General features: G+C 37.9%; 1 long non-coding RNA gene and 1 pseudogene across 1 annotated transcript; one reads left to right on the top strand and one right to left on the bottom strand.

The window, feature by feature from the left end:
* Window positions 1-3,594: 3,594 nt before the first annotated feature.
* On the bottom strand, window positions 3,595-6,921 carry LOC135711449 (uncharacterized). The gene is made up of 4 exons (XR_010518483.1): window positions 6,676-6,921; window positions 6,500-6,626; window positions 5,392-5,548; window positions 3,595-3,719 (listed from the first exon to the last, which is right to left on the bottom strand). It is a non-coding gene; the product is annotated as an uncharacterized LOC135711449 (long non-coding RNA).
* An 8,518-nt stretch (window positions 6,922-15,439) lies between these two features.
* LOC135711485 (AMP deaminase 2-like) lies at window positions 15,440-16,265 on the top strand (annotated as a pseudogene).
* The last annotated feature ends 4,840 nt before the right edge of the window (window positions 16,266-21,105 follow it).

The raw sequence follows: 21,105 nt of genomic DNA, 5'->3' as shown, positions 1-21,105 counted from the left end.
GATAAAAATATGAATTTAGGAGATAGGGTGGCTTTTGAAGGTCAGTCCCAAATTTTATGTGAGGCATTTAGATATAACAGAGCCGATGTAGATTCGGTTCTGGTAGCAGGTATTGCCAAGGTACAGGAATGCGAGACGACATTAGCAGTATTTGAAACATACGCCAAGATACAACATGATATTTTGGAACGTGTGACGTATGTTCCGACCACTGCTGATGTTTCTACGCAAACTACTATCCCAAAATTACAGCGAACACAGCTGAACTTTATGTATGCTGGGTTTTGGGAGAGGTGTACCTTGAGAGAAAATCAAGGTATGCAAACCGAAGATCAAAATTTGACAGTTCCGAAGCAGCCTACTATGATGCTTCAGAAAAATGCTAGTGGCCCAAATTCAAATTTGATAAAAAATCTTTTTGGTTGGAAATCTTTAGGATTGACATTTTTTGTTTCGGCCCTGGTCCTCGGTTTGCTGGAAATTCCAAATTACATCTAGCAGATTGGTATTGATTTTTGTTATTTGGATCGAGCTCGCTGGTGGTACAACGAATTTCATCAAAATTAATTAGCTTCTCCGAGGTCTTCTGACGAGTAAAGATGTTGTAGCCGGGTACAAACGAATACTTCGAGCTACCATCTTTTCTACGAGAATTCCTCGGAACCCATTAACACCGGATAGGGACCTTTTGGTGAAAAAAAATTCGTTTAGGGACCGTGCCTGGATGGCTAAACCTATTGGGAATGGCTTCCAAGCAAACCAATCGATGTAGCAGAATGCTTTCATCGAAGATCGTTTTGTTTATGAAGTTCGAAAGACCACTATCGTGAGCTCGATCGTCGCATTTCGGAGTATTTAGCAGTGTTAGGGTTTTTGATGTAGTATAGGTATATATAGAAAAAGAATCAGGTAGATTGATAGGAGCTAGGACAGGAGCACATATGTGATTGGCAGGGAATGTGGTGGGAGTTTAAAGGTAATGAAAAGTCATCCCTTTTGATAATTTCGATCGAAACTGGTTGATCATAAATTGATTTGATTGAAAATCGGTTTGGACCGAAATTAGAAATAGAGAGGTGACTTTTCAATACATTTAACGGGGCCTATCACATATGTGCTCCTTTTTAACTTGTTAGTCAGGTACTTCCAAATTTACCGTTCATGTATAGTAGCTAGTTAAAAGGGTGGTATAAAATTTCTCGGATTTTAATTTCAGAATGGCCTATTTATTAGCATACTAATATTTTAGTTTTCGAAAACGTAACAAAGCTATTAAAAATTTGATTAAAATGGGAATATTTCCTTCTTTGAGTGTTCATTACGTTGTTTGATTATTTTTGTTTTTCTTTTTCTTTCCGTTGTTATTGTTATTTTTGTTATTCTTTAGTTTGATATTTGAATAAAGAAGGCAATATTCCCATTAGCAAAATTTTGAATAAAAAATAAAATTTTCCATTTTGAATGCACATGATTTCCTACTTTCATGTAAATGGTCCATTTTAGGAAATGAAACTCCGGGAAATGTGATACCACCCTTAGAAGCGTTTTCAATCAGTTAGGAGCTAGGGCAGGAGCACATATGTGATTGGCAGGGAATGTGGTGGGAGTTTAAGGGTACTGAATTCTTTGTTCAGTACTTTTAACGGGGCTTCTCACATATGTGCTCCAGGATAGAGTCGACTTCAGGTCAGAGAAAATTGGTAGTTGGTAGATTGAAAGTGTATTATGTAGAATAGCTAGGGCCGAAACGAGAATTTAATGAGTCCCACATTTGAAATGATCTGCAATTTTTTCTCGTTGTCAATTAAAATTGTAATTTTAGGTTAATATTTTCAAGTTAAAAAAATCCATACCATCTTTTGTATGAATGAAAGTGCTCACTGTAGTGTATCAACTAAGTGGTGTTGCTCAATTTTGTTGAATTAAGTGTTTAAGGCTTCAAAAGATCCTGTTGACCAATGAATTCTTCAAATAGTATTGCCTAACTAAAGCTAACCAAGACACCATTATGGAATGCTCTTCGGCAGGGGAACTATGCCATTAGCGCGAAGCATTTTTAAACCACTGATGCTGGCGCCAACTAGTATTGTGTTTACTATTTGGTCATCACTTGATTCAATAGGATCAGATCCACCGATGCAAGTAGCACAAAATGGGTAAGTGTGTCACTTTTTGATCTAAGTGTTCCTCTAATTGACCCTGACTTGTTGAGGAGGTACCTACGTTCGGTTCATTGTTTGATCTCATGCTTGCAGGATAAAATTATAAACATGGTTTGCCTCTATATCTAGTTCAGCTCTCATACCAATCTGACGCTTTACATTAGTTTTAGACAATCCAAGAAATTTGAATGTTCATTTCAAGTAACAAAAATAAAATTCAGAGGAGGACCGTTCGTTTAAAACACGGTGCACAAAGGCAATGAATTAATCTGCAAGTAAATAACGAAGCTCTTACGTACAGAAAAAGTAGGACGAAGGACCTCCGTCCCACCTTTGAAACAAATTCCTAAATCCAGATTAGAGCTTTTCGTAGCACTAGGATAAGAAATGAGTGGACTGGTTGATTTTAAGCCAACTGAACTGCCAAATCCTAATCGAGAAACGCATATCTTGATTGAAATGGCAGTGTTGCTAGAAACCACCAGGGCATACGTTGCCAAGGTCGTTTGTTTTATTTTTATTTATTGGTCGTCAATCAGTGTAGACCGTTTTACAAAAGTTCTGTTGATTTTTGAATACGCTTCTTTCTTATCCTAAAAACCCATCCTACGTAGCATCTTTGGCTGTGGTGCTATAATCTCAGCTATAATAATAAAAATAATAAAGAAAGTCGTACCTTCGTTAGTCACGATGCTGCATAAAACGAGTGGTGCTCTGGTTCGACTGTCAAAATTGTTCTGGTGGCTTGAATGTCCAAGTCTGGATCAGTTTCAAATTTTGAGAATTCAGAGCTGTGACGAATTTTTGAAGCACAAATGAATGGTGGAATTGACCAGGCCTCCTCGGTTCTACAACAGGCCGCGTAAACGCTACCCGTATTGCTATCTGCATTCGGAGAAAAATAATTATTATTTATTTATGGGAAACAGCAAAATTCACAAACTTACCACGCACTCTTCACAAAAATTGAAGTAAAATGCACCGCTTGATAGAGACAAACCATAACCTGTAAGTAAAGAATTTAAAGGTATGAGGTATTTTAAATGAATTCAGAATTATGGTCCCAATAGAGTGTGAAACTGTTGTTCATTAAGTTAAACATCTAAATAATATACGATAAGTGAATTCATGTCATTCCTTTGTGATATATGCTGTTAAACGTTTAATTTGAAGTCGATGATTTTAATAAAGGTGTCGTGTTTTGCACAACATATAATTTTATTAAAGAATCAGTTGGATTTCATGATCTGGAAATATTTGTGAAACCTCCAGATGAAAACAAGCACAATCCGTTACCCACATCTGAGCATCTGAGGAAATGTTATCGTTGTTTTTCTACAAGTGGGCATTTTACCCCTACCAGCCACTTGACTGGCATTATTGGTTCCTTACCCACATAGGTATGCTAAATGCAGTGTCAACAGTGGTTTGACGGAAGCATGGTGCAAGTTCAATGTAATGTAATAGCGTTCCTTCCGGACCCTGGTCGGGACTGATTAGAAAGCGAATTTTATTTGTAGTGCAATGGGACGTGCGGGCGAGAGTATTAAAATAGATCTGAAAACATAAAAAGAAAGCCATATTTCATTATATTTTCATAAGATTTTCATTCTATTTAAAATTAATAATAGGAGAAATAGCTCTAATGTTGGCCTATGGATATAAGATTGGGACTGCTATTTATCCATTTTATCTAGTTGAACGCGTCATTGGGACGGTACTAATGGATAATTTTGGTTGCTATTGAAAATTTAGTCGATTGCTGAATTTATGTATGGGCCCAAATTAGGGGCCTTTAGGCCGACATTACATCCATTTTCTCTAGTTAAGATTTTATTTCTCATTCAAAATGGGCAAAGTTTTAGATTTTACATTATATATGGAATCTCATCTACACACCAATAATCAAACGTTCACACGCGGCATTAGACAACATCATTGACGGCTGTAGCAGTACGCGACTTCCGAGTCTTATTAGTCATAGTTATTACGTCCCAGTGGAACTTCGAATTTGTCTTCAACTTTCATTTCATTTGCCATTTTGTGACTGCCGTCGTTACATGTGCAATGGTGACTACGTGAATGAAACATATTGGCTATCATTACCTGACGATATGGAATATTCATCAGCGAAAGAAAAGAGGGCACAGAATAATAAAATTTATGAAAATGGTACCATAATTTTGGCAAATTTAAATATAGCCCTTTACCTTGTGTAAACGGGAAAAGAGTTTGAAGTATGTTACTATGAAACAATCAAATTGATTTCCCATTGACAGGTTAAAGGCAACCTGAAATTCTGTTAACTCAAATTATATTCACTTTATCTGTCATAATTCTGCAACATCAAAATGTTATACCGTTGTTTAAAGACAACTTTGGAAATCAACTTGCGCCAGAGTAGCACACATCAAACAAAATATAATGCTTGTTATCGGGGGAAGGGGTTGTAAAAGGCTTGACCCTTTTATAAGTTAACGCCTGGACATAAACCAGGAAAGAAAATCCACATGACCTACACATCAGCAAATTCGAGATATTCAAGTCATCAAAAGTTTTATACGTTATGGAAATTAATAAACTAGCTATCGAAATGATCTGTTCCACATATCTGAATCTGATATCCGAAACAAAGCACCCATACCCACCAGTCTTGAAACTTCCATTAAATGTTGTTTGAAGCCTTCCGGAATGAATCTCTAAAGTTCTGTGACCTTCTCCTTTCCTTGATCAGGATTCAAGGTAAAAGTAACCTCTCTCTCTCTCTCTCTCTCTGTTTATTTAGGATTCTCAACCTAAAAACTTCCTGTTTGTGATCAACCGCGAATTGCGTTATTGAAATTTGTTCCTAGTACGCGAGTGTTAATGTTATTCGGAGTATCCAAGAAGAATTCCAAAGGACTTTTACTGGATAATGTCTCAGAGCTTCCGTCAAGGAGATCCCTAGACCGGTAATTTGATTTTGATTTTGCGCGACAGAAGGGGGTCTTAAGGCCACATTCCAGAACGTGAGTGGGACATGGTGATCACTTAACACTATAATATCGAAAATGAACCACATGCCCGAAAAAAAAAACCGTAGAACGACTCCCATACACCCTCCATGCTAAATCGTGAGTCTCCTACTTGCCCATATCATTGCATGCATTTCAGGTATAAGCGCATTTGATTCACTTTTCAGTAGCTAGTTTGGACAAATATATACTACAATAGAGCGGAGCATACTTACAGTTTTTTCTGGTTTCCATGTACTTATTGTTTTCCTTCACCACCAGCCATCTGACCAGGGCAATGGAACATCAGTTCTTAATGTCTTCAAAACTGGGGGGATTCGAATCGCTCCTCGTGCATAATCCTTCCATATAACAGGTCAGGCATCTCAGCATCTGGAAAGAGCACTCGGTTATTCATATGCTCGGTATGGTTTGTAATAAGACATAGAAAACGAAAAGAGAGAAGATCTGGATTAGTTTTCCGAGGTGACAGCTTTTTAGGAATACCCGTCTAACCATATCGTATCTTATGGTTATGGTTATGGCTTCTGCTTCGGTCTGGGTCGAAGAACATATTCGCAAAGAAGCGACAAAAAATTCCGTTGAACAGAGCTACAGCTGTACTGAGTTGTCCGTAAAGCTTCATTCAGACCAGCATAATCATCGCGGTGAAAATCAAACTCACTTTCATCATTGTATCGTCCAAAGAGGCGGACAGATAAGTTTGACAAAGACTGAAGGATGAAACGGATCAGCATCAATGAGAGCTTCAGGTGTTTTGTCGGCATTAGCAAATATCAAGTCCGAGGTCCGGTTAACATAATTAATCTGCTAAACTTGTCCAGCATAGGCCAGACTGATTATAATCACCAAACAGTAGGTGAACGTCCAAGTTTCTCGGATGTGGCCAACGCAGATCCGATGTCTTTCATCACAAGTCGTGGAAGTAGAAAAATCGGGAGGGATGTATACGTTACACCAAGACCGACCATTCAAACCCATGCTTGAGGCTACCACTCAGCAAAGACGTCAGCAAAACCCAACCGACACCCGTAGAAACAAATCGATGACGTGCGCAAAACCAGTTAAACTACGTGAACGAAGGTTGCATCAGAATCAAACCACCCGGAGGATTGGCGAATCTGCAGATTTAGTTTTAGCTGCATGGCAGTATTCGGACTACCAACGGTGTCAGTCAGGCCTTGCGTACCCACCTCGATAACAGGTATTTCCATTTGGGCTGCTTTAGTAACAGGCTGAAGTAGGTAGTTACCATTCAGATAAGGGGCAGTATCCTTCCCGGCTTCGGCGAGACATATTATATAATACCACTGTTAAACTTACCTGACAAAGCAGGAAGTAGAATAGCCCGACTGTGGCAGAGAGATTAGGGGCTTCCATGGTGCCAACATCATTGTGTTCCAGTGTCAAGCTGACAGAATATAGTTGATCAATCGGCGTAGCGCTGGAACTGGAGAACGAATTAAGTGTTGATCTCGTCAGAAAATATTTGTACTCACCTGCAGTTTCAGGTTGGAAGACCACTTATCCAATCCCACACACAGGGTCGGGAAGATTGTTGAACGACGGCTACAGTGGCAGGACTGTGGTGGGAGGATCGGTGGCTTTCATAGTACCAACATCGTTGCGTGCCAGAGTCGATGTAGTTCGATCCAGGAATATATCAGTTGCAAGGTTACGCAGTTTGTTCACCAGTTCACAGTTAACACACTTTATGAAAGTAGATTCACATTCTTTTGCTTCATGATCACCAGCACATATGAGGCAGCAAGTAGAGTTGTTTCAGGAACATGCTGTATGGCCAGACATGGAACATTTGAAGTAGCGGTAGACATTGATTTCTTAGGCCACTCTACAGGTAGACGCGTTGCAGCTTGATCAAAGGATCAAAGTTTCAAATGTCCGAGGAGAGCGGAAGATTGTTTTGCTTTTTCAATTTGAGGTCAATTTCACCAGCACTTAAATCTTCGGACAGACCAATGATTTTTATCCATGATCACTTGTTTCCGTACGGAAACGTTACCGTTCTCCATGCATCGAACATTTTTGACCGAAAAAGCAGCAGAATATATCTTCGAGAGAATATTCTTGATTTGTCACATCAGCACGTTGATTTCCCTTAGGCTTGATAATTACAGTTTGTTCTCTCTTGTTGGATCTCGCTGCGGCTCTTCTGCTTCCGTCCCAAGTGTCGAACCACAAAAGAGACTGGCCTGTCGGACTCTTTCCTCTTCAATAATTTCAGGGTCCAAGCTTGGGTCCGATGATTGATCCGTTCCCTATAAATAAAACAAAAATGGTTAGCAATCAGCTTAAGCAATAGCAATAACATCAATAACAAGGAAATAAAATAAGTCGACAGGAATCTGACCTAGGACCGTCGTGAAAAAAAATGACACTTCAATGAAGAAGAAAACATGCACGCCTACGTTGATCAAAAAGTTTGATTTTCATGATTTTCACCCACTTGCGCATCATCTTCCAGACGCTACCATAGCAACACCATCGTAACCAAATTTTCACATGCCGAGAGCCTATATAAGGAAGGCTGCTGCTAACAATCGACAAGAGGCTTCTGAAGTGGTTTCCAAGCGGACGTCTTTTTGATCGCTCTTCCCATTTTTTCAAGGTAGGATTGATTTTCAACATGTTTGCTAGCAAGGCGAAAAACGGTCGCGATGCTCGGAAGACCCGGTCCAGTCGGATTGTTAGACCGGTGTCTTTGCCCAACTTTATGAGAACCGACCCTGATGGCACACTTACGGCCATTTACCAGCGCATAAAGGCGGCTTCTTCAAAGCCGAAGCTGCCAAAAGCGCAGGATCGTTGGGAGGTTCTCAAAAGATTGCCGGTGACCGATGAATACGATAATGTACGGTCGCTGGTCGGTGAGTACATCCGACGGCCTTTTAAAGCGTCTACTAGCAAACAGTTGATTGGTGAGGGAATTGGGAGCGAAGTTCAAGAATACCGTTACGAAACTACTCCGGATGCCTCAAAGGCGGGTTTTGGTAAGGGGAATTTTGATAATAATTATGAAGGTGTAGAGTTAGATAAAAATATGAATTTAGGAGATAGGGTGGCTTTTGAAGGTCAGTCCCAAATTTTATGTGAGGCATTTAGATATAACAGAGCCGATGTAGATTCGGTTCTGGTAGCAGGTATTGCCAAGGTACAGGAATGCGAGACGACATTAGCAGTATTTGAAACATACGCCAAGATACAACATGATATTTTGGAACGTGTGACGTATGTTCCGACCACTGCTGATGTTTCTACGCAAACTACTATCCCAAAATTACAGCGAACACAGCTGAACTTTATGTATGCTGGGTTTTGGGAGAGGTGTACCTTGAGAGAAAATCAAGGTATGCAAACCGAAGATCAAAATTTGACAGTTCCGAAGCAGCCTACTATGATGCTTCAGAAAAATGCTAGTGGCCCAAATTCAAATTTGATAAAAAATCTTTTTGGTTGGAAATCTTTAGGATTGACATTTTTTGTTTCGGCCCTGGTCCTCGGTTTGCTGGAAATTCCAAATTACATCTAGCAGATTGGTATTGATTTTTGTTATTTGGATCGAGCTCGCTGGTGGTACAACGAATTTCATCAAAATTAATTAGCTTCTCCGAGGTCTTCTGACGAGTAAAGATGTTGTAGCCGGGTACAAACGAATACTTCGAGCTACCATCTTTTCTACGAGAATTCCTCGGAACCCATTAACACCGGATAGGGACCTTTTGGTGAAAAAAATTCGTTTAGGGACCGTGCCTGGATGGCTAAACCTATTGGGAATGGCTTCCAAGCAAACCAATCGATGTAGCAGAATGCTTTCATCGAAGATCGTTTTGTTTATGAAGTTCGAAAGACCACTATCGTGAGCTCGATCGTCGCATTTCGGAGTATTTAGCAGTGTTAGGGTTTTTGATGTAGTATAGGTATATATAGAAAAAGAATCAGGTAGATTGATAGGAGCTAGGACAGGAGCACATATGTGATTGGCAGGGAATGTGGTGGGAGTTTAAAGGTAATGAAAAGTCATCCCTTTTGATAATTTCGATCGAAACTGGTTGATCATAAATTGATTTGATTGAAAATCGGTTTGGACCGAAATTAGAAATAGAGAGGTGACTTTTCAATACATTTAACGGGGCCTATCACATATGTACTCCTTTTTAACTTGTTAGTCAGGTACTTCCAAATTTACCGTTCATGTATAGTAGCTAGTTAAAAGGGTGGTATAAAATTTCTCGGATTTTAATTTCAGAATGGCCTATTTATTAGCATACTAATATTTTAGTTTTCGAAAACGTAACAAAGCTATTAAAAATTTGATTAAAATGGGAATATTTCCTTCTTTGAGTGTTCATTACGTTGTTTGATTATTTTTGTTTTTCTTTTTCTTTCCGTTGTTATTGTTATTTTTGTTATTCTTTAGTTTGATACTTGAATAAAGAAGGCAATATTCCCATTAGCAAAATTTGGAATAAAAAATAAAATTTTCCATTTTGAATGCACATGATTTCCTACTTTCATGTAAATGGTCCATTTTAGGAAATGAAACTCCGGGAAATGTGATACCACCCTTAGAAGCGTTTTCAATCAGTTAGGAGCTAGGGCAGGAGCACATATGTGATTGGCAGGGAATGTGGTGGGAGTTTAAGGGTACTGAATTCTTTGTTCAGTACTTTTAACGGGGCTTCTCACATATGTGCTCCAGGATAGAGTCGACTTCAGGTCAGAGAAAATTGATAGTTGGTAGATTGAAAGTGTATTATGTAGAATAGCTAGGGCCGAAACGAGAATTTAATGAGTCCCACATTTGAAATGATCTGCAATTTTTTCTCGTTGTCAATTAAAATTGTAATTTTAGGTTAATATTTTCAAGTTAAAAAAATTCCATACCATCTTTTGTATGAATGAAAGTGCTCACTGTAGTGTATCAACTAAGTGGTGTTGCTTAATTTTGTTGAATTAAGTGTTTAAGGCTTCAAAAGATCCTGTTGACCAATGAATTCTTCAAATAGTATTGCCTAACTAAAGCTAACCAAGACACCATTATGGAATGCTCTTCGGCAGGGGAACTATGCCATTAGCGCGAAGCATTTTTAAACCACTGATGCTGGCGCCAACTAGTATTGTGTTTACTATTTGGTCATCACTTGATTCAATAGGATCAGATCCACCGATGCAAGTAGCACAAAATGGGTAAGTGTGTCAGTTTTTGATCTAAGTGTTCCTCTAATTGACCCTGTCTTGTTGAGGATGTACGTTCGGTTTATTGTTTGATCTCATGTCAATCAATCAATTATAAACATGGTTTGTCGTTATACCTTGTTCAGGTCGCTTTATATCAGTTTCAGATAATCCAAGAAATTTGAAAGTTTATTTCAAGTTACAAAATAAAGTTCACCTGAGCTTATTGTATTGTCAAAACCGTCAACCCAATTAAGTAAGTTTCACTTCAAAACACGATGCACAAAGGCAATGAATTAATCTGCGAGTAAATACCGAAAAGAAAAGGAAGGATGAAGGTTTAAGGTTGCACCTTTGAAACAAGTAGCTAAACCCACATTAGAGCTTTTCGTAGCAATCAATGATCACACTGATTGACTGCGTCGGCATTAGCTAATATCAAGTCCAAGGTCCGGTTAACACAATTTATCTGCTTCATGCCAAGTAATGCCATTCCATCGATAAGCGCAATGTTTGCAGCAGTAAATGTAGAGCCCACGGAATCGATGTAAACCTGTCCAGAAGGTGAGTATTTCCAGCAGAGGCCGGGTTGATTATAATCACCAAACAGTAGGTAAAGGTCTTGAGTTGAGAAATAATTTCGGAAGAGATACCTTTGAAGAAAAATAAAAGGCTTCACCGAAAAACAAAAAATCCAATCTGGTATAACAGACACTTGAATAATCCAAAGCCAAAATCACATAAAATTTACATAAAACACAATAGTAGTGATGATTTATCAAACTATTTGTAGATATGCTGATCAACTATTTGTAAATATGCGATCAACGATCAACGATTTCTTCGACAATGCATCTTGACAGAAATGTTGGCGATAACTCTGAAAAAACTGTAATCTATTTGCAAATTTTTTTTTTCTCAAGACATCTACATGACATTTTCTGAAAAACATCGCGACCGGGATTATTTTTCATTTTGTCCTGAATTTTCAAGGGACGTTGGAGTCAAGCAACTTCAAATGGAGGATATTTTGCAGGTTTTAAACAATTTCGACGTCTCAAAAGGAGCTGGACCTGACGGGATTCCTCCAGTATTTATGAAAAGTTTTGGAATGGAACTTACTGCTCCATTGTTTTGGGTTTTTAATATGTCCCTGGAATCTGGAATCTTCCCAAAAAATTGTAAAACCTCATTTCTAGTGCCTATCTTTAAATCTGGCCGAAAATCTGACGTACGTAATTATCGTGCGATAGCCCATCATTTATTGCATTCCTAAACTTTTCGAGGCAATTGTCAAAGAAAAATAATTTTCACTAATCAAAAATAGAGTTTCTGACATGCTTCTTCAAGGTTCGTCGACCTCGACAAATTTACTTGAATTTATAGACTATTCATTGAATGCAATGGATAATGGAAACCACGAAGAAGCCCTCTATACAGACTTTAGCAAGGCATCTGAAAGCATTGACATACCAATGCTACTCTTTAAATTGCAAAAAAAAATGAAATTGAGTCCTTAAATGGCTTGAATCATATTTAACTAACCGCCAACAAATAATTAAATTTGACGGAAATAAATCGAGCCCAATTAAAGTCACTTCAGGCGTCCCCTAAGGCTCTCTTTTGGGACCTGTTCTTTTTAATCTATACGAAAACGATATTTTGTTCATCGTCAAAAAAAAAAACTTAAATTGCTTATCTATGCCGAAGACATGAAGCTCTTTTTGGAAATAAGAAATGTAGAAGACATCATTATATTCTAGAATGAAATACACATCTTACATATGTTTAAAAAAAAAAAGTCTACTAGAACTGAATTTTAATCAAATGCAACTTAATACCATTTAGCAGGAAAAGAACAACATGAAGCATTTCAATTACATTAGGAAATCAAAATAATGTCAAATGTGATAGAGCTAGGAATTTAGGAATTATCTTAAACTACAAACTAACTTTCAAAGACCATTACAACACAATTATTCACAGGGCAAATAACATGCTAGGCTTTATATAGCATTTTTGCTATAACTTTCAGGACACATACAAAATTAAAACATTATATGTTGCCTATGTAAGGTCCACACTGGAGTATTGCAGTATTGTATGGTCTCCTTTTCGCACGAAGAAAGATTAGCATCAGTACAAAAACAATTCCTATTATACGCCTTTCGTAAATTAGGTTGAACATCATTTCCTCTTCCACCATATGAAGCACGCTTCATGCTTCCCGAGCAGGAGAAAATAACTTATGAATACCTAATTCTGTTCTTGGTACCAACATATGGTGTTGGTCAACCTGACATAAGAGGTAAAATACCAAAGAATAATACCAAAAAATTACATGCATAATACTTTGTAAATAATATAATATAAATAATATACTAGAATCATACCTGTGTGGTTTTGTTTTGGTATTGCATTTGCATAATTTGGTATTGGAATGTTATTGTGGGAACATTTTTTTGGAATTATTTTTTGGTAGTTTACCACTTATATCAGGCTGGATTAAACCAGTTCAAGGTATCGCGATATTCGTTCCTGCTCGGGTTATAAACATAAAAACAAATTAAAAGAGCGTCGTTAAAATGCAATAATTTCATTTGTAAACGATATCGTTTCGCAGCGCATTGACTCAATAGAACCATTATCAAAATTATATTTCCGTGCACCTAGTCGGCAACTACGAAACATATTTCTTTTTAGCCATAAGCCATTGTAGACAAGTTGTGCAAAATTTGTGACATTAAATCGCATGGTGGCCTCTTACAATCAATACTGCGAAACCATTGACTTTACAATGTCTCGGCATAAACTAAAACAATATTTGAATTCCATACGAAATCATAGCTCATTAGAACAAAAAATAGTAAAGTAGATACTGCCTAAATTCATTTAAGACAAAATTGTGCTTAAATTTTTTCTTTCATTTAAATTTAAGAAAAAAAAACTCTATTTGTTTTCGTACTAGTCTACGTAGGTTGATGAAAATATTAAATAAATAAATACATTGTGATTTTGTCTTCTCTTTCATTCTAAAACAGATCAAGAGCGAGTATGACATCAAATTTGTTATTCTATTTAAAATCAAGTGAATGTAAAAGAACTACTAGTAGTACAAGTTTCACATTGCCAGACAAGAAAATTTGTCTCTTTGACATGCAACCAATGAATATTTGATGACAATGACTTGCTTGTCATATTATTCTGTGTTGAGAAGAGAACCTTCACTAAATTCTAAATTGTTCTTGATTTTAGTAAACCGATGAACCGTTGAAGCGTTCAACCGCTCCAGTGCAGCCCACATCTGGCCCGGTCTCCAAAACCGAATCAGTCGAGCGACATCCCCTCTCTCATGCTAAATCACCACTGAGGTCAGTTGCCGTTCATGCCGGCCTACGCGATTTTTCGACCACGGCGGTCATTCATACCAGCCCGTATTTTGCTTCGTATTACTGCCGTGCGGTCTAACAACCAATCGGCTGCGCATCGTCAACCGTAGCCATCGTAAGTCATCGAAGGTTCGTATCAACCGACCACTAGGGGTGGTCTCCAGAGCAACCACTTCCTATAGAAGTCGATACCGGTGAAAAGCATTCAGCGTAATAAACAAGGTAAAAGTAACCTCCCTCTATTTATTTAGGATTCCCAACATCGAAAACTCCCCCTCGCTAAAACGCCTTGGGAATCGGAACCAAACGAAGTCGTGAGTACCTACCTCGGGAGCTTAAGATCAGAAGTTTGGGAGCTTAGGCTGGTTCCCTTCTAGGATTAAGCGGTTCCGAATCTATTTGATTTGAAAGCTATTTTCGATGTGTGGAAAACTGGACTTGGGCTCCATGATATAGGAAGGGATTGACTACAGGCATGCTATCTGCACCTGTTAGTGTTCATAATCACTTTGATTATTAATCATGACTCGACTTACCCAAATATCAATCATCTATGTTGAAGTTATTCCAGAAGTTCTTCATACTACATCCGCGCGCATCTGCTCTCAATAATTGCAAACCCGTTTCTCAGTTTCTATGGAAAATGGCTGCTCTCGTTTAAGTTATCCTGAAAACAAAAAATGAAGAACGTCACTTAGCTCTGACGAAAGATCCAAATTCAGTCAATTACCCTAACACACTTCTTCCCCAGTTCTCCGGCAGCCACTTTCCGAGGTTTCTCCAACTTCTTCAATCTTTCCTTTCCGGTTCTTCCGGTATCTTCAACCGGCTTCAACTGTTTTTTTTCACTAACTGCAATTGTTCTGTCACACGTCAATCAGTGCTAACTTGATTGGTTTTCAAAATTTTCCGGTCGCGCCCAGTTTGTGTATTTTATCCAGCCCAGTGGCATAGGCAACATGTTATACGGTGACAGCGGGCCCAGCACAGCAAAATAAATGTTTTGAGCCCGGACATGCTGCCTACTGTTGGTAAAGGCCTTGTCACTGGCCTGATTTTATCAATTTTTCAACTCAATTAGAAATGGAGACATTTGACCGTTTAGGCAAGACTTGGAGACACGTTTTTCTTGATCTGATGGTGTTAACTAGCCCTATATAAGTTTAGCTTTCCCCCGAAGAACGCGTTACCCACTGAGTTCTACCCACGCACTCTGATTTTCTGTGAGTGACTGTTCTCCGTATCACTGAGCGAATTTACCATGTCGTCATTGCATGATTAATCATTCAGAGCTATCCGATTTCTTTAACATCGAAAATAATATGAGATACCCGATTGACTGATAATTGACATTAAATGGGATGATTCATCATACATATCATAAAAGGAAATAACATCAACCACTTAATGAAGTACCGTTCAAATTTTGAAAGGTATTAACAATAAATGAATTCAAGAACAGAAATGAACTAAAATCATCCAAGTGAACCCCATAACGAAAATCATACAACAACTGTCATGCGATTCATTTCCACATCGTTTCAGTCTCCCATATTGCGTTTTGCCTTACCATTTTTTTCGCAGCTTGTTGCGACTCTCTCGAATAGCAGTACACAGTTTTTTCGCATACCACGGGGAGTGTCACCAAAAAGCGAACGAGAAAAAAGTTTTCGGATTCATGTGGCAAAAAATATCTACTCGTTCCGTTCCCGTTTGATTCGAATGCTTCAGTGCCCGTAGATTGTTCGCGATCCAGCCCCCCCCCCCCCCCTCGAGGAGGTGGTCAGCGACTTTGAGGAAAGCAAGTACCAGAACGCCGAACTGCTTCTTTCGTACTACGGCAAGTCGCCGAACGAGTGGAGTTTTACAAACTGGCCAAGTGGCCATCGACAGAAACGTGTAATCAAAACAACATCCGCTGGTTGATTCAAATTCCTAGCCTTCAGTAAGACATGATAACCTTTGTTTCAAGCAATACGATTCTAACAAAACAAATTTATCTTCCAGTGATATCTTCAAGACCAACCAGCTGATGAGCTCGTTCCAGCAGATTTTGGACAACATTTTCAAACTGCTTTTTGAGGCCACAAACAACCCGAACCAACATCCTAAATTGCACAAGTTCCTACAGAACGTGATTGGGTTCGATTCCGTGGATGACGAGTCCGAACCGGCGAATCCACTGTTCGATGGGGACGCCAGGGGCGAGGCCGGCCCAGTGCAGCATTTAGTGTGGATGTTTTATCATATTAAATGAATAAAACAATTGTTCAACTTATAAAACAGAAGCGTTTCATTTACAACATTAATTTACAGTTCCAACGATTTAGAAGAGATATATTTCGTTATGATCACAATTTTTAAACTGTAAAATAAGCTTTCTTCTTCCATATATTTTTCATTCAGATTGCTCTTATATTTCATTTAAACATTGCATGACAATTTATTTTGAAACTGTATGACGAGTCCGTATCTTTCTCAATGTTAATCATACGGTTTGTTCATTACAAGTCTTCCTAAAAATGGATGATAATCATGCTGATTTAGAACTAATGGTTTACAGCGTGCAGAACGAAAATCATCCTGTTTTAGAATTAATGCTACTCAGTCCTTCTGTGCTTTGAGAGCTGAATCAGAGAATGATAATCTTTCACAAATAGAAAAATAATCCGAATGGGGCTCAAGTGAAGCAATAATCATACATTGATGTATGGACAATTTGGTTCAGTGTAGACGAGTGCACGGATGGATTTTAGTTCACTCACTCGACAAAAAGTGACACAACAGCGGGGCCCTGCTTACTAAAAATGAACACATGAATAATGCACGCGCAACTTTTGAAAAGGGCCTATCATCTTTTGTAAACAACTTCCTAGGTCCTTTTCACGAGAACCGAAATACGCCCACGCAAACCAAGTGCACTATTGGGAAGGGGAGAATTTCCCCTACCCGATGGTGTTGTTAGTTTACGTGGGCGTAATCGGTTCGCACCAAAAGGGGCTAACAAGTTTTGTGTACAAAAGTTCATATATTACGCGAGTATTATTCATGTGTTCATTTTTAGTAAACAGGGCCCGCTGTTGTGTCACTTTTTGTCGAGTGAGTGAACTCAAATCCATCCGTGCACTCGTCTATTAGGTTCTGCAGCGTGACGTCACAAATGAACTCAGTGTTAAACGGCTGAACCTTTTTGACAGTTCAGTGGTACTGTTTACAAGCACTTAGTCGTTTTTTCGAAAAAAAAATTCTAAAGTTTCTGAATTTTAACTTGAAAATTGTCGAGGAACAGCGTGTTGCAAGGATGTTGCTCGTGAACATTGCAGAAATGCTGTGTACATCTCACTGCAGTCTGAAAAATTATCGAGAAAATCCACCCAAGAAAAAATCGACTAAGTCCACGTAAACAGTACCACTGAACTGTCATCAGATTGAGGTTAACCCCAACGGTGCAAAACCTAATTCTTACTACTCACAATCTCTCACAATAATTCACAAAATTGTTGAAACCCCGCCGAGAAAAAGCGGTGGATGCAACTCAGTGGGTAACATGTTCTTCGGGGGATAGCTGTAATTAAATTATGAGTAGCTTTCATGAGGGGATCATGGATTTTGTAAAATTGAAGTGCTGGAAGAAATATTCGAAACAGGTTGTTTCGAATCTTGTGGACCCGCATAAACGCGAACCATAAATTGACCTTACCTAAAAAGGTTAAAAATTGTTTATAATCCCTGCTAAACTTTAACTGAAATGGTTATGGAACTTTACATGAACGTTTAATGATAAAGTTTCAACCTTATGTATTATGGTTTTTTGGAACTGGACCTTACAAATAATGGGTTGTTAAGAACCATTACCATTCCAAATTCTTGTTTTCTCCATACATTTTCAGAAAGAGAACTATATAAGAACGTTTTTACTTATGATTTGAGAACATTAATGGTAATGGTTATGGTAGTCAGTAAGGTCCATTAATGGTTTTGTATTATCGCTCAACTTTACGTGGAATATATCGTGAATTGGTAATCAGTAAATTACAGGCAACCAATTCGCGATATATTCCACATAAAGTTGATCGATGTTACAAAACCATTCGTGGACCTTACTGACTACCATAACCATTACCATTAAAGTTCTCAAACCATAAGTTAAAAGGTTCTAATATAGTTCTCTTTCTGAAAATGTATGGAGAAAACAAGAATTTGGAACGGTAATGGTTCTTAACAACCCATTATTTGTAAGGTCCAGTTCCAAAAAACCATAATACATAAGGTTGAAACTTTATCATTAAACGTTCATGTAAAGTTCCATAACCATTTCAGTTAAAGTTTAGCAGGGATTATAAACAATTTTTAACCTTTTTAGGTAAGGTCAATTTATGGTTCGCGTTTATGCGGGGAGGGAAACGTAAAATTTTCCATTCGCGGCCGGTAACGTAGATGACTCTACAGCTGTTCTAACTGACGCTTTGAAAACGTGTACCAATCCTCGTACCAATCAATTAGTTGAGCAAAAGTTTGTTTGTTTCTTTGAAAAACTCGAACAGCTGGTAAAATTTGAACCTTTTGCGTCTTAAACGGAAAAGGGACAAATGGTACAAAACGCTCGACAAAACGTTTTGTAGATCAAATAGTGACAATTATTGGAATAGGTACACAATCGCGCGTAATAAATATTCACAATCAAAACAACAGCAAAGAGTTATGGAAAATTTTGAAATCATTATTATAACCTAGTAATTGCAAACCATGGTCCATAACTTTTAATGTCACGCTAGAACAGTCAGAACAAGTAATTGCATCTAAATTTAATGATCATTTTGTCGACAGTGTTTCATAGCTTAATCATTCCATGTCGATGAACCTGACGAAATAAAGCAGCTAGTTAATAGTAGATGTAGATTTGAAGGTTTCCATCCAATTACATTAGATGAATTATTTGCTTTATATTAGAAAAATTGGCTGAAGTAGATAATGTTAATGCTAGAGTTATTCAAGATTGCCTTCATGTCATTGGCCACATCTTGCTGGATCTTATTAATAAATTATTGCAGACTGGACATGTGCCGCACATTTGGAAGGAATCCTTACTGGTTCCTATTTAAAAAGTTGCTGGAACGATTAAAACCGAAGAGTTTCGTCCCATCAACATGTTGCACACTTTAGAAAACATTTTAGAACTTGTGGTTAAAGCTCGGGTTAAAGGCCAGCTGTTATCGAGAAGATCATTCTTGTGAAACTGCGTTGAATTTGGTATTAGCAAAGTGGAAAGATAAGTTGGAGCGTAAATATACGACTGTTGCTGTTTTTTTTATGTGGAACGCGCTTTTGAAACAATTTCTAGGCCCTTCTTGTTGAGTAAAATACTAGGGGCACCCCACTCTAAACTTTGTATTTTTCCTAATATACATATAAAAATCTTAGTGATATCTAAGATACCCAAAAATACTTAAAAATACTTAAGAAATATCTAGCGTTAGTTTATTTGCTTGGTTTCTATGTCAATTTGATTTGCTTGTTTATCCAATGTCAGGCGTTTTGTGTGGATATTGGTTAATTTGTTAAACAATTAGCAGTCGTTAGCAATTTGATTAGAAGCGTGAACAGCTATAAGTTTCCTGGACCATTTACGGTGTAATCTGTTCACCATGTACCAGAAAGAATTAATTCTGATAGGCATTGAAACCTTTTGTTGTTACTCGTTCGAGTTCCATGATTTGTGTAACCAATCTAATAGTGAATTTTGTGTTGTTCTTTTTTCGCTCGGTTCTTCGCTGTGTGACTATGACAATGCCTGATAAGAACATAATTGGATGTACGAAACCATGTGACCATACTATCACCCATATTCTCGTTTACGTCCGGACAGTATTTTAAACGAGAATATGGGTGTATTGCGGAAACGCAGATCTCGTAGCTTTCCACCGTCTAAACGCAGGACATGCTTATTACAGTAGATTATAAACCATAAAGGCCAGTATAAGCAACATAGTCAGAATTATTTAAATGAACGGGTTTAGTTTTCTTTATTTTCCTATGTATAATTTTAAAAATTATCAATACAGTAGTTAATTCAAAAGGAGAGTCAAAAGGGCCAAAACCTTCCGGTCAGAAACGAATCACGATCATTCCCATTCAACACCCGGTAGATCGACAAACTTTTCTTCCTGCATTTGCTCAGGCCTGCAACACGTTTTCACGGCTTCAGATCCTCGATACTGCAAAAACAAAATCGTAGTCAGATGATTCACTGCTAGGTAATTAACATGTTTAGAAATAAGGTGAATTCCGCCCTGAGCGATGTTTCACGCGCAAGGCGAGATTTTGCGAAGGTACGAGAGGGAAAGAGAGAGAGAGAGAGAGAAAAGTGCTAGTTATCTCTCTCATGCCATCGCAAATTTTGCTCCGGTCAGCTAATGCACGCATATATCTGAATATACCAATACTCATCATCTTTGTGCACCTAAATGTGAGCCAATACACACTTTGAGTTCAGTTGATCGGTAAATACCGTTAAACTTGTACTGAAAACATCACTATTTGTAACCAGCCCTTGAAGCATTTTTACAAGCTGAATCGCTGAAAAATATAACTTAAATAATACTAATTTATACTCATAATGAAAATACACTCCAATTTGTATAAAAACAAGACGACCGAAAACAACAAGTCAACAACAAACACATACACTAGCAACCGGTCATCAAAAAATAAGTGTTACTGCGATGGAAATTAATAGCCATGGTTTAAAATACTTAAAAATACCTATGAATACTTACGCGGGATTTACACATATTTTATTGATATTAGATATGAAGTTTAGAGTGGGATGCCCCTAGGTAAAATAAGTGCTTTGAAATTATGAGTACTGCATATACATGGTTTGACAGTTATTTATCTGAGAGAACTCGACGAACTTTTTTTTAAATTTATTTTTCCATTGCCGTTAGGAATAACTTTGGAGTGCCCCAGGAAAGTGTATTAGGACCCTTTTTATTTATTATGTATATTAACGACTTGCGACGAGTTTTACGATTTTGCGACATCAATCTTTTTGCAAATGATACTGTGTTATTCATTACAGCTAAGGATTTAGAAGTTTCCATTTCACATTTGAATGAAGATTTGCGATCTCTAAATAGATGGTCGAAGTGTAAGCAGTTGAAATTGAATACAAGTAAAACTAAATTCATTTTCGTTTTCATTTTCAAGCACAGAAGGGAGTCATAGGGCCAGGTATCCAGTGAAACATCACTGTCCATGCTGCACAAGGGTAGAGAGGAAGATTTGGCACCACAGAATAATAATCACAGGGATCAAGTGAATCCTGCTTAAGATGCCGGATAG

This window comes from Ochlerotatus camptorhynchus, unplaced genomic scaffold (genome assembly GCF_037179485.1).
Source record: "Ochlerotatus camptorhynchus isolate MF236.1 unplaced genomic scaffold, CSIRO-AGI_Acam_v1.1 ptg000433l, whole genome shotgun sequence".
NCBI lineage: Eukaryota > Metazoa > Arthropoda > Insecta > Diptera > Culicidae > Ochlerotatus > Ochlerotatus camptorhynchus.
This window is presented reverse-complemented; position numbering and strand designations above follow the sequence as displayed.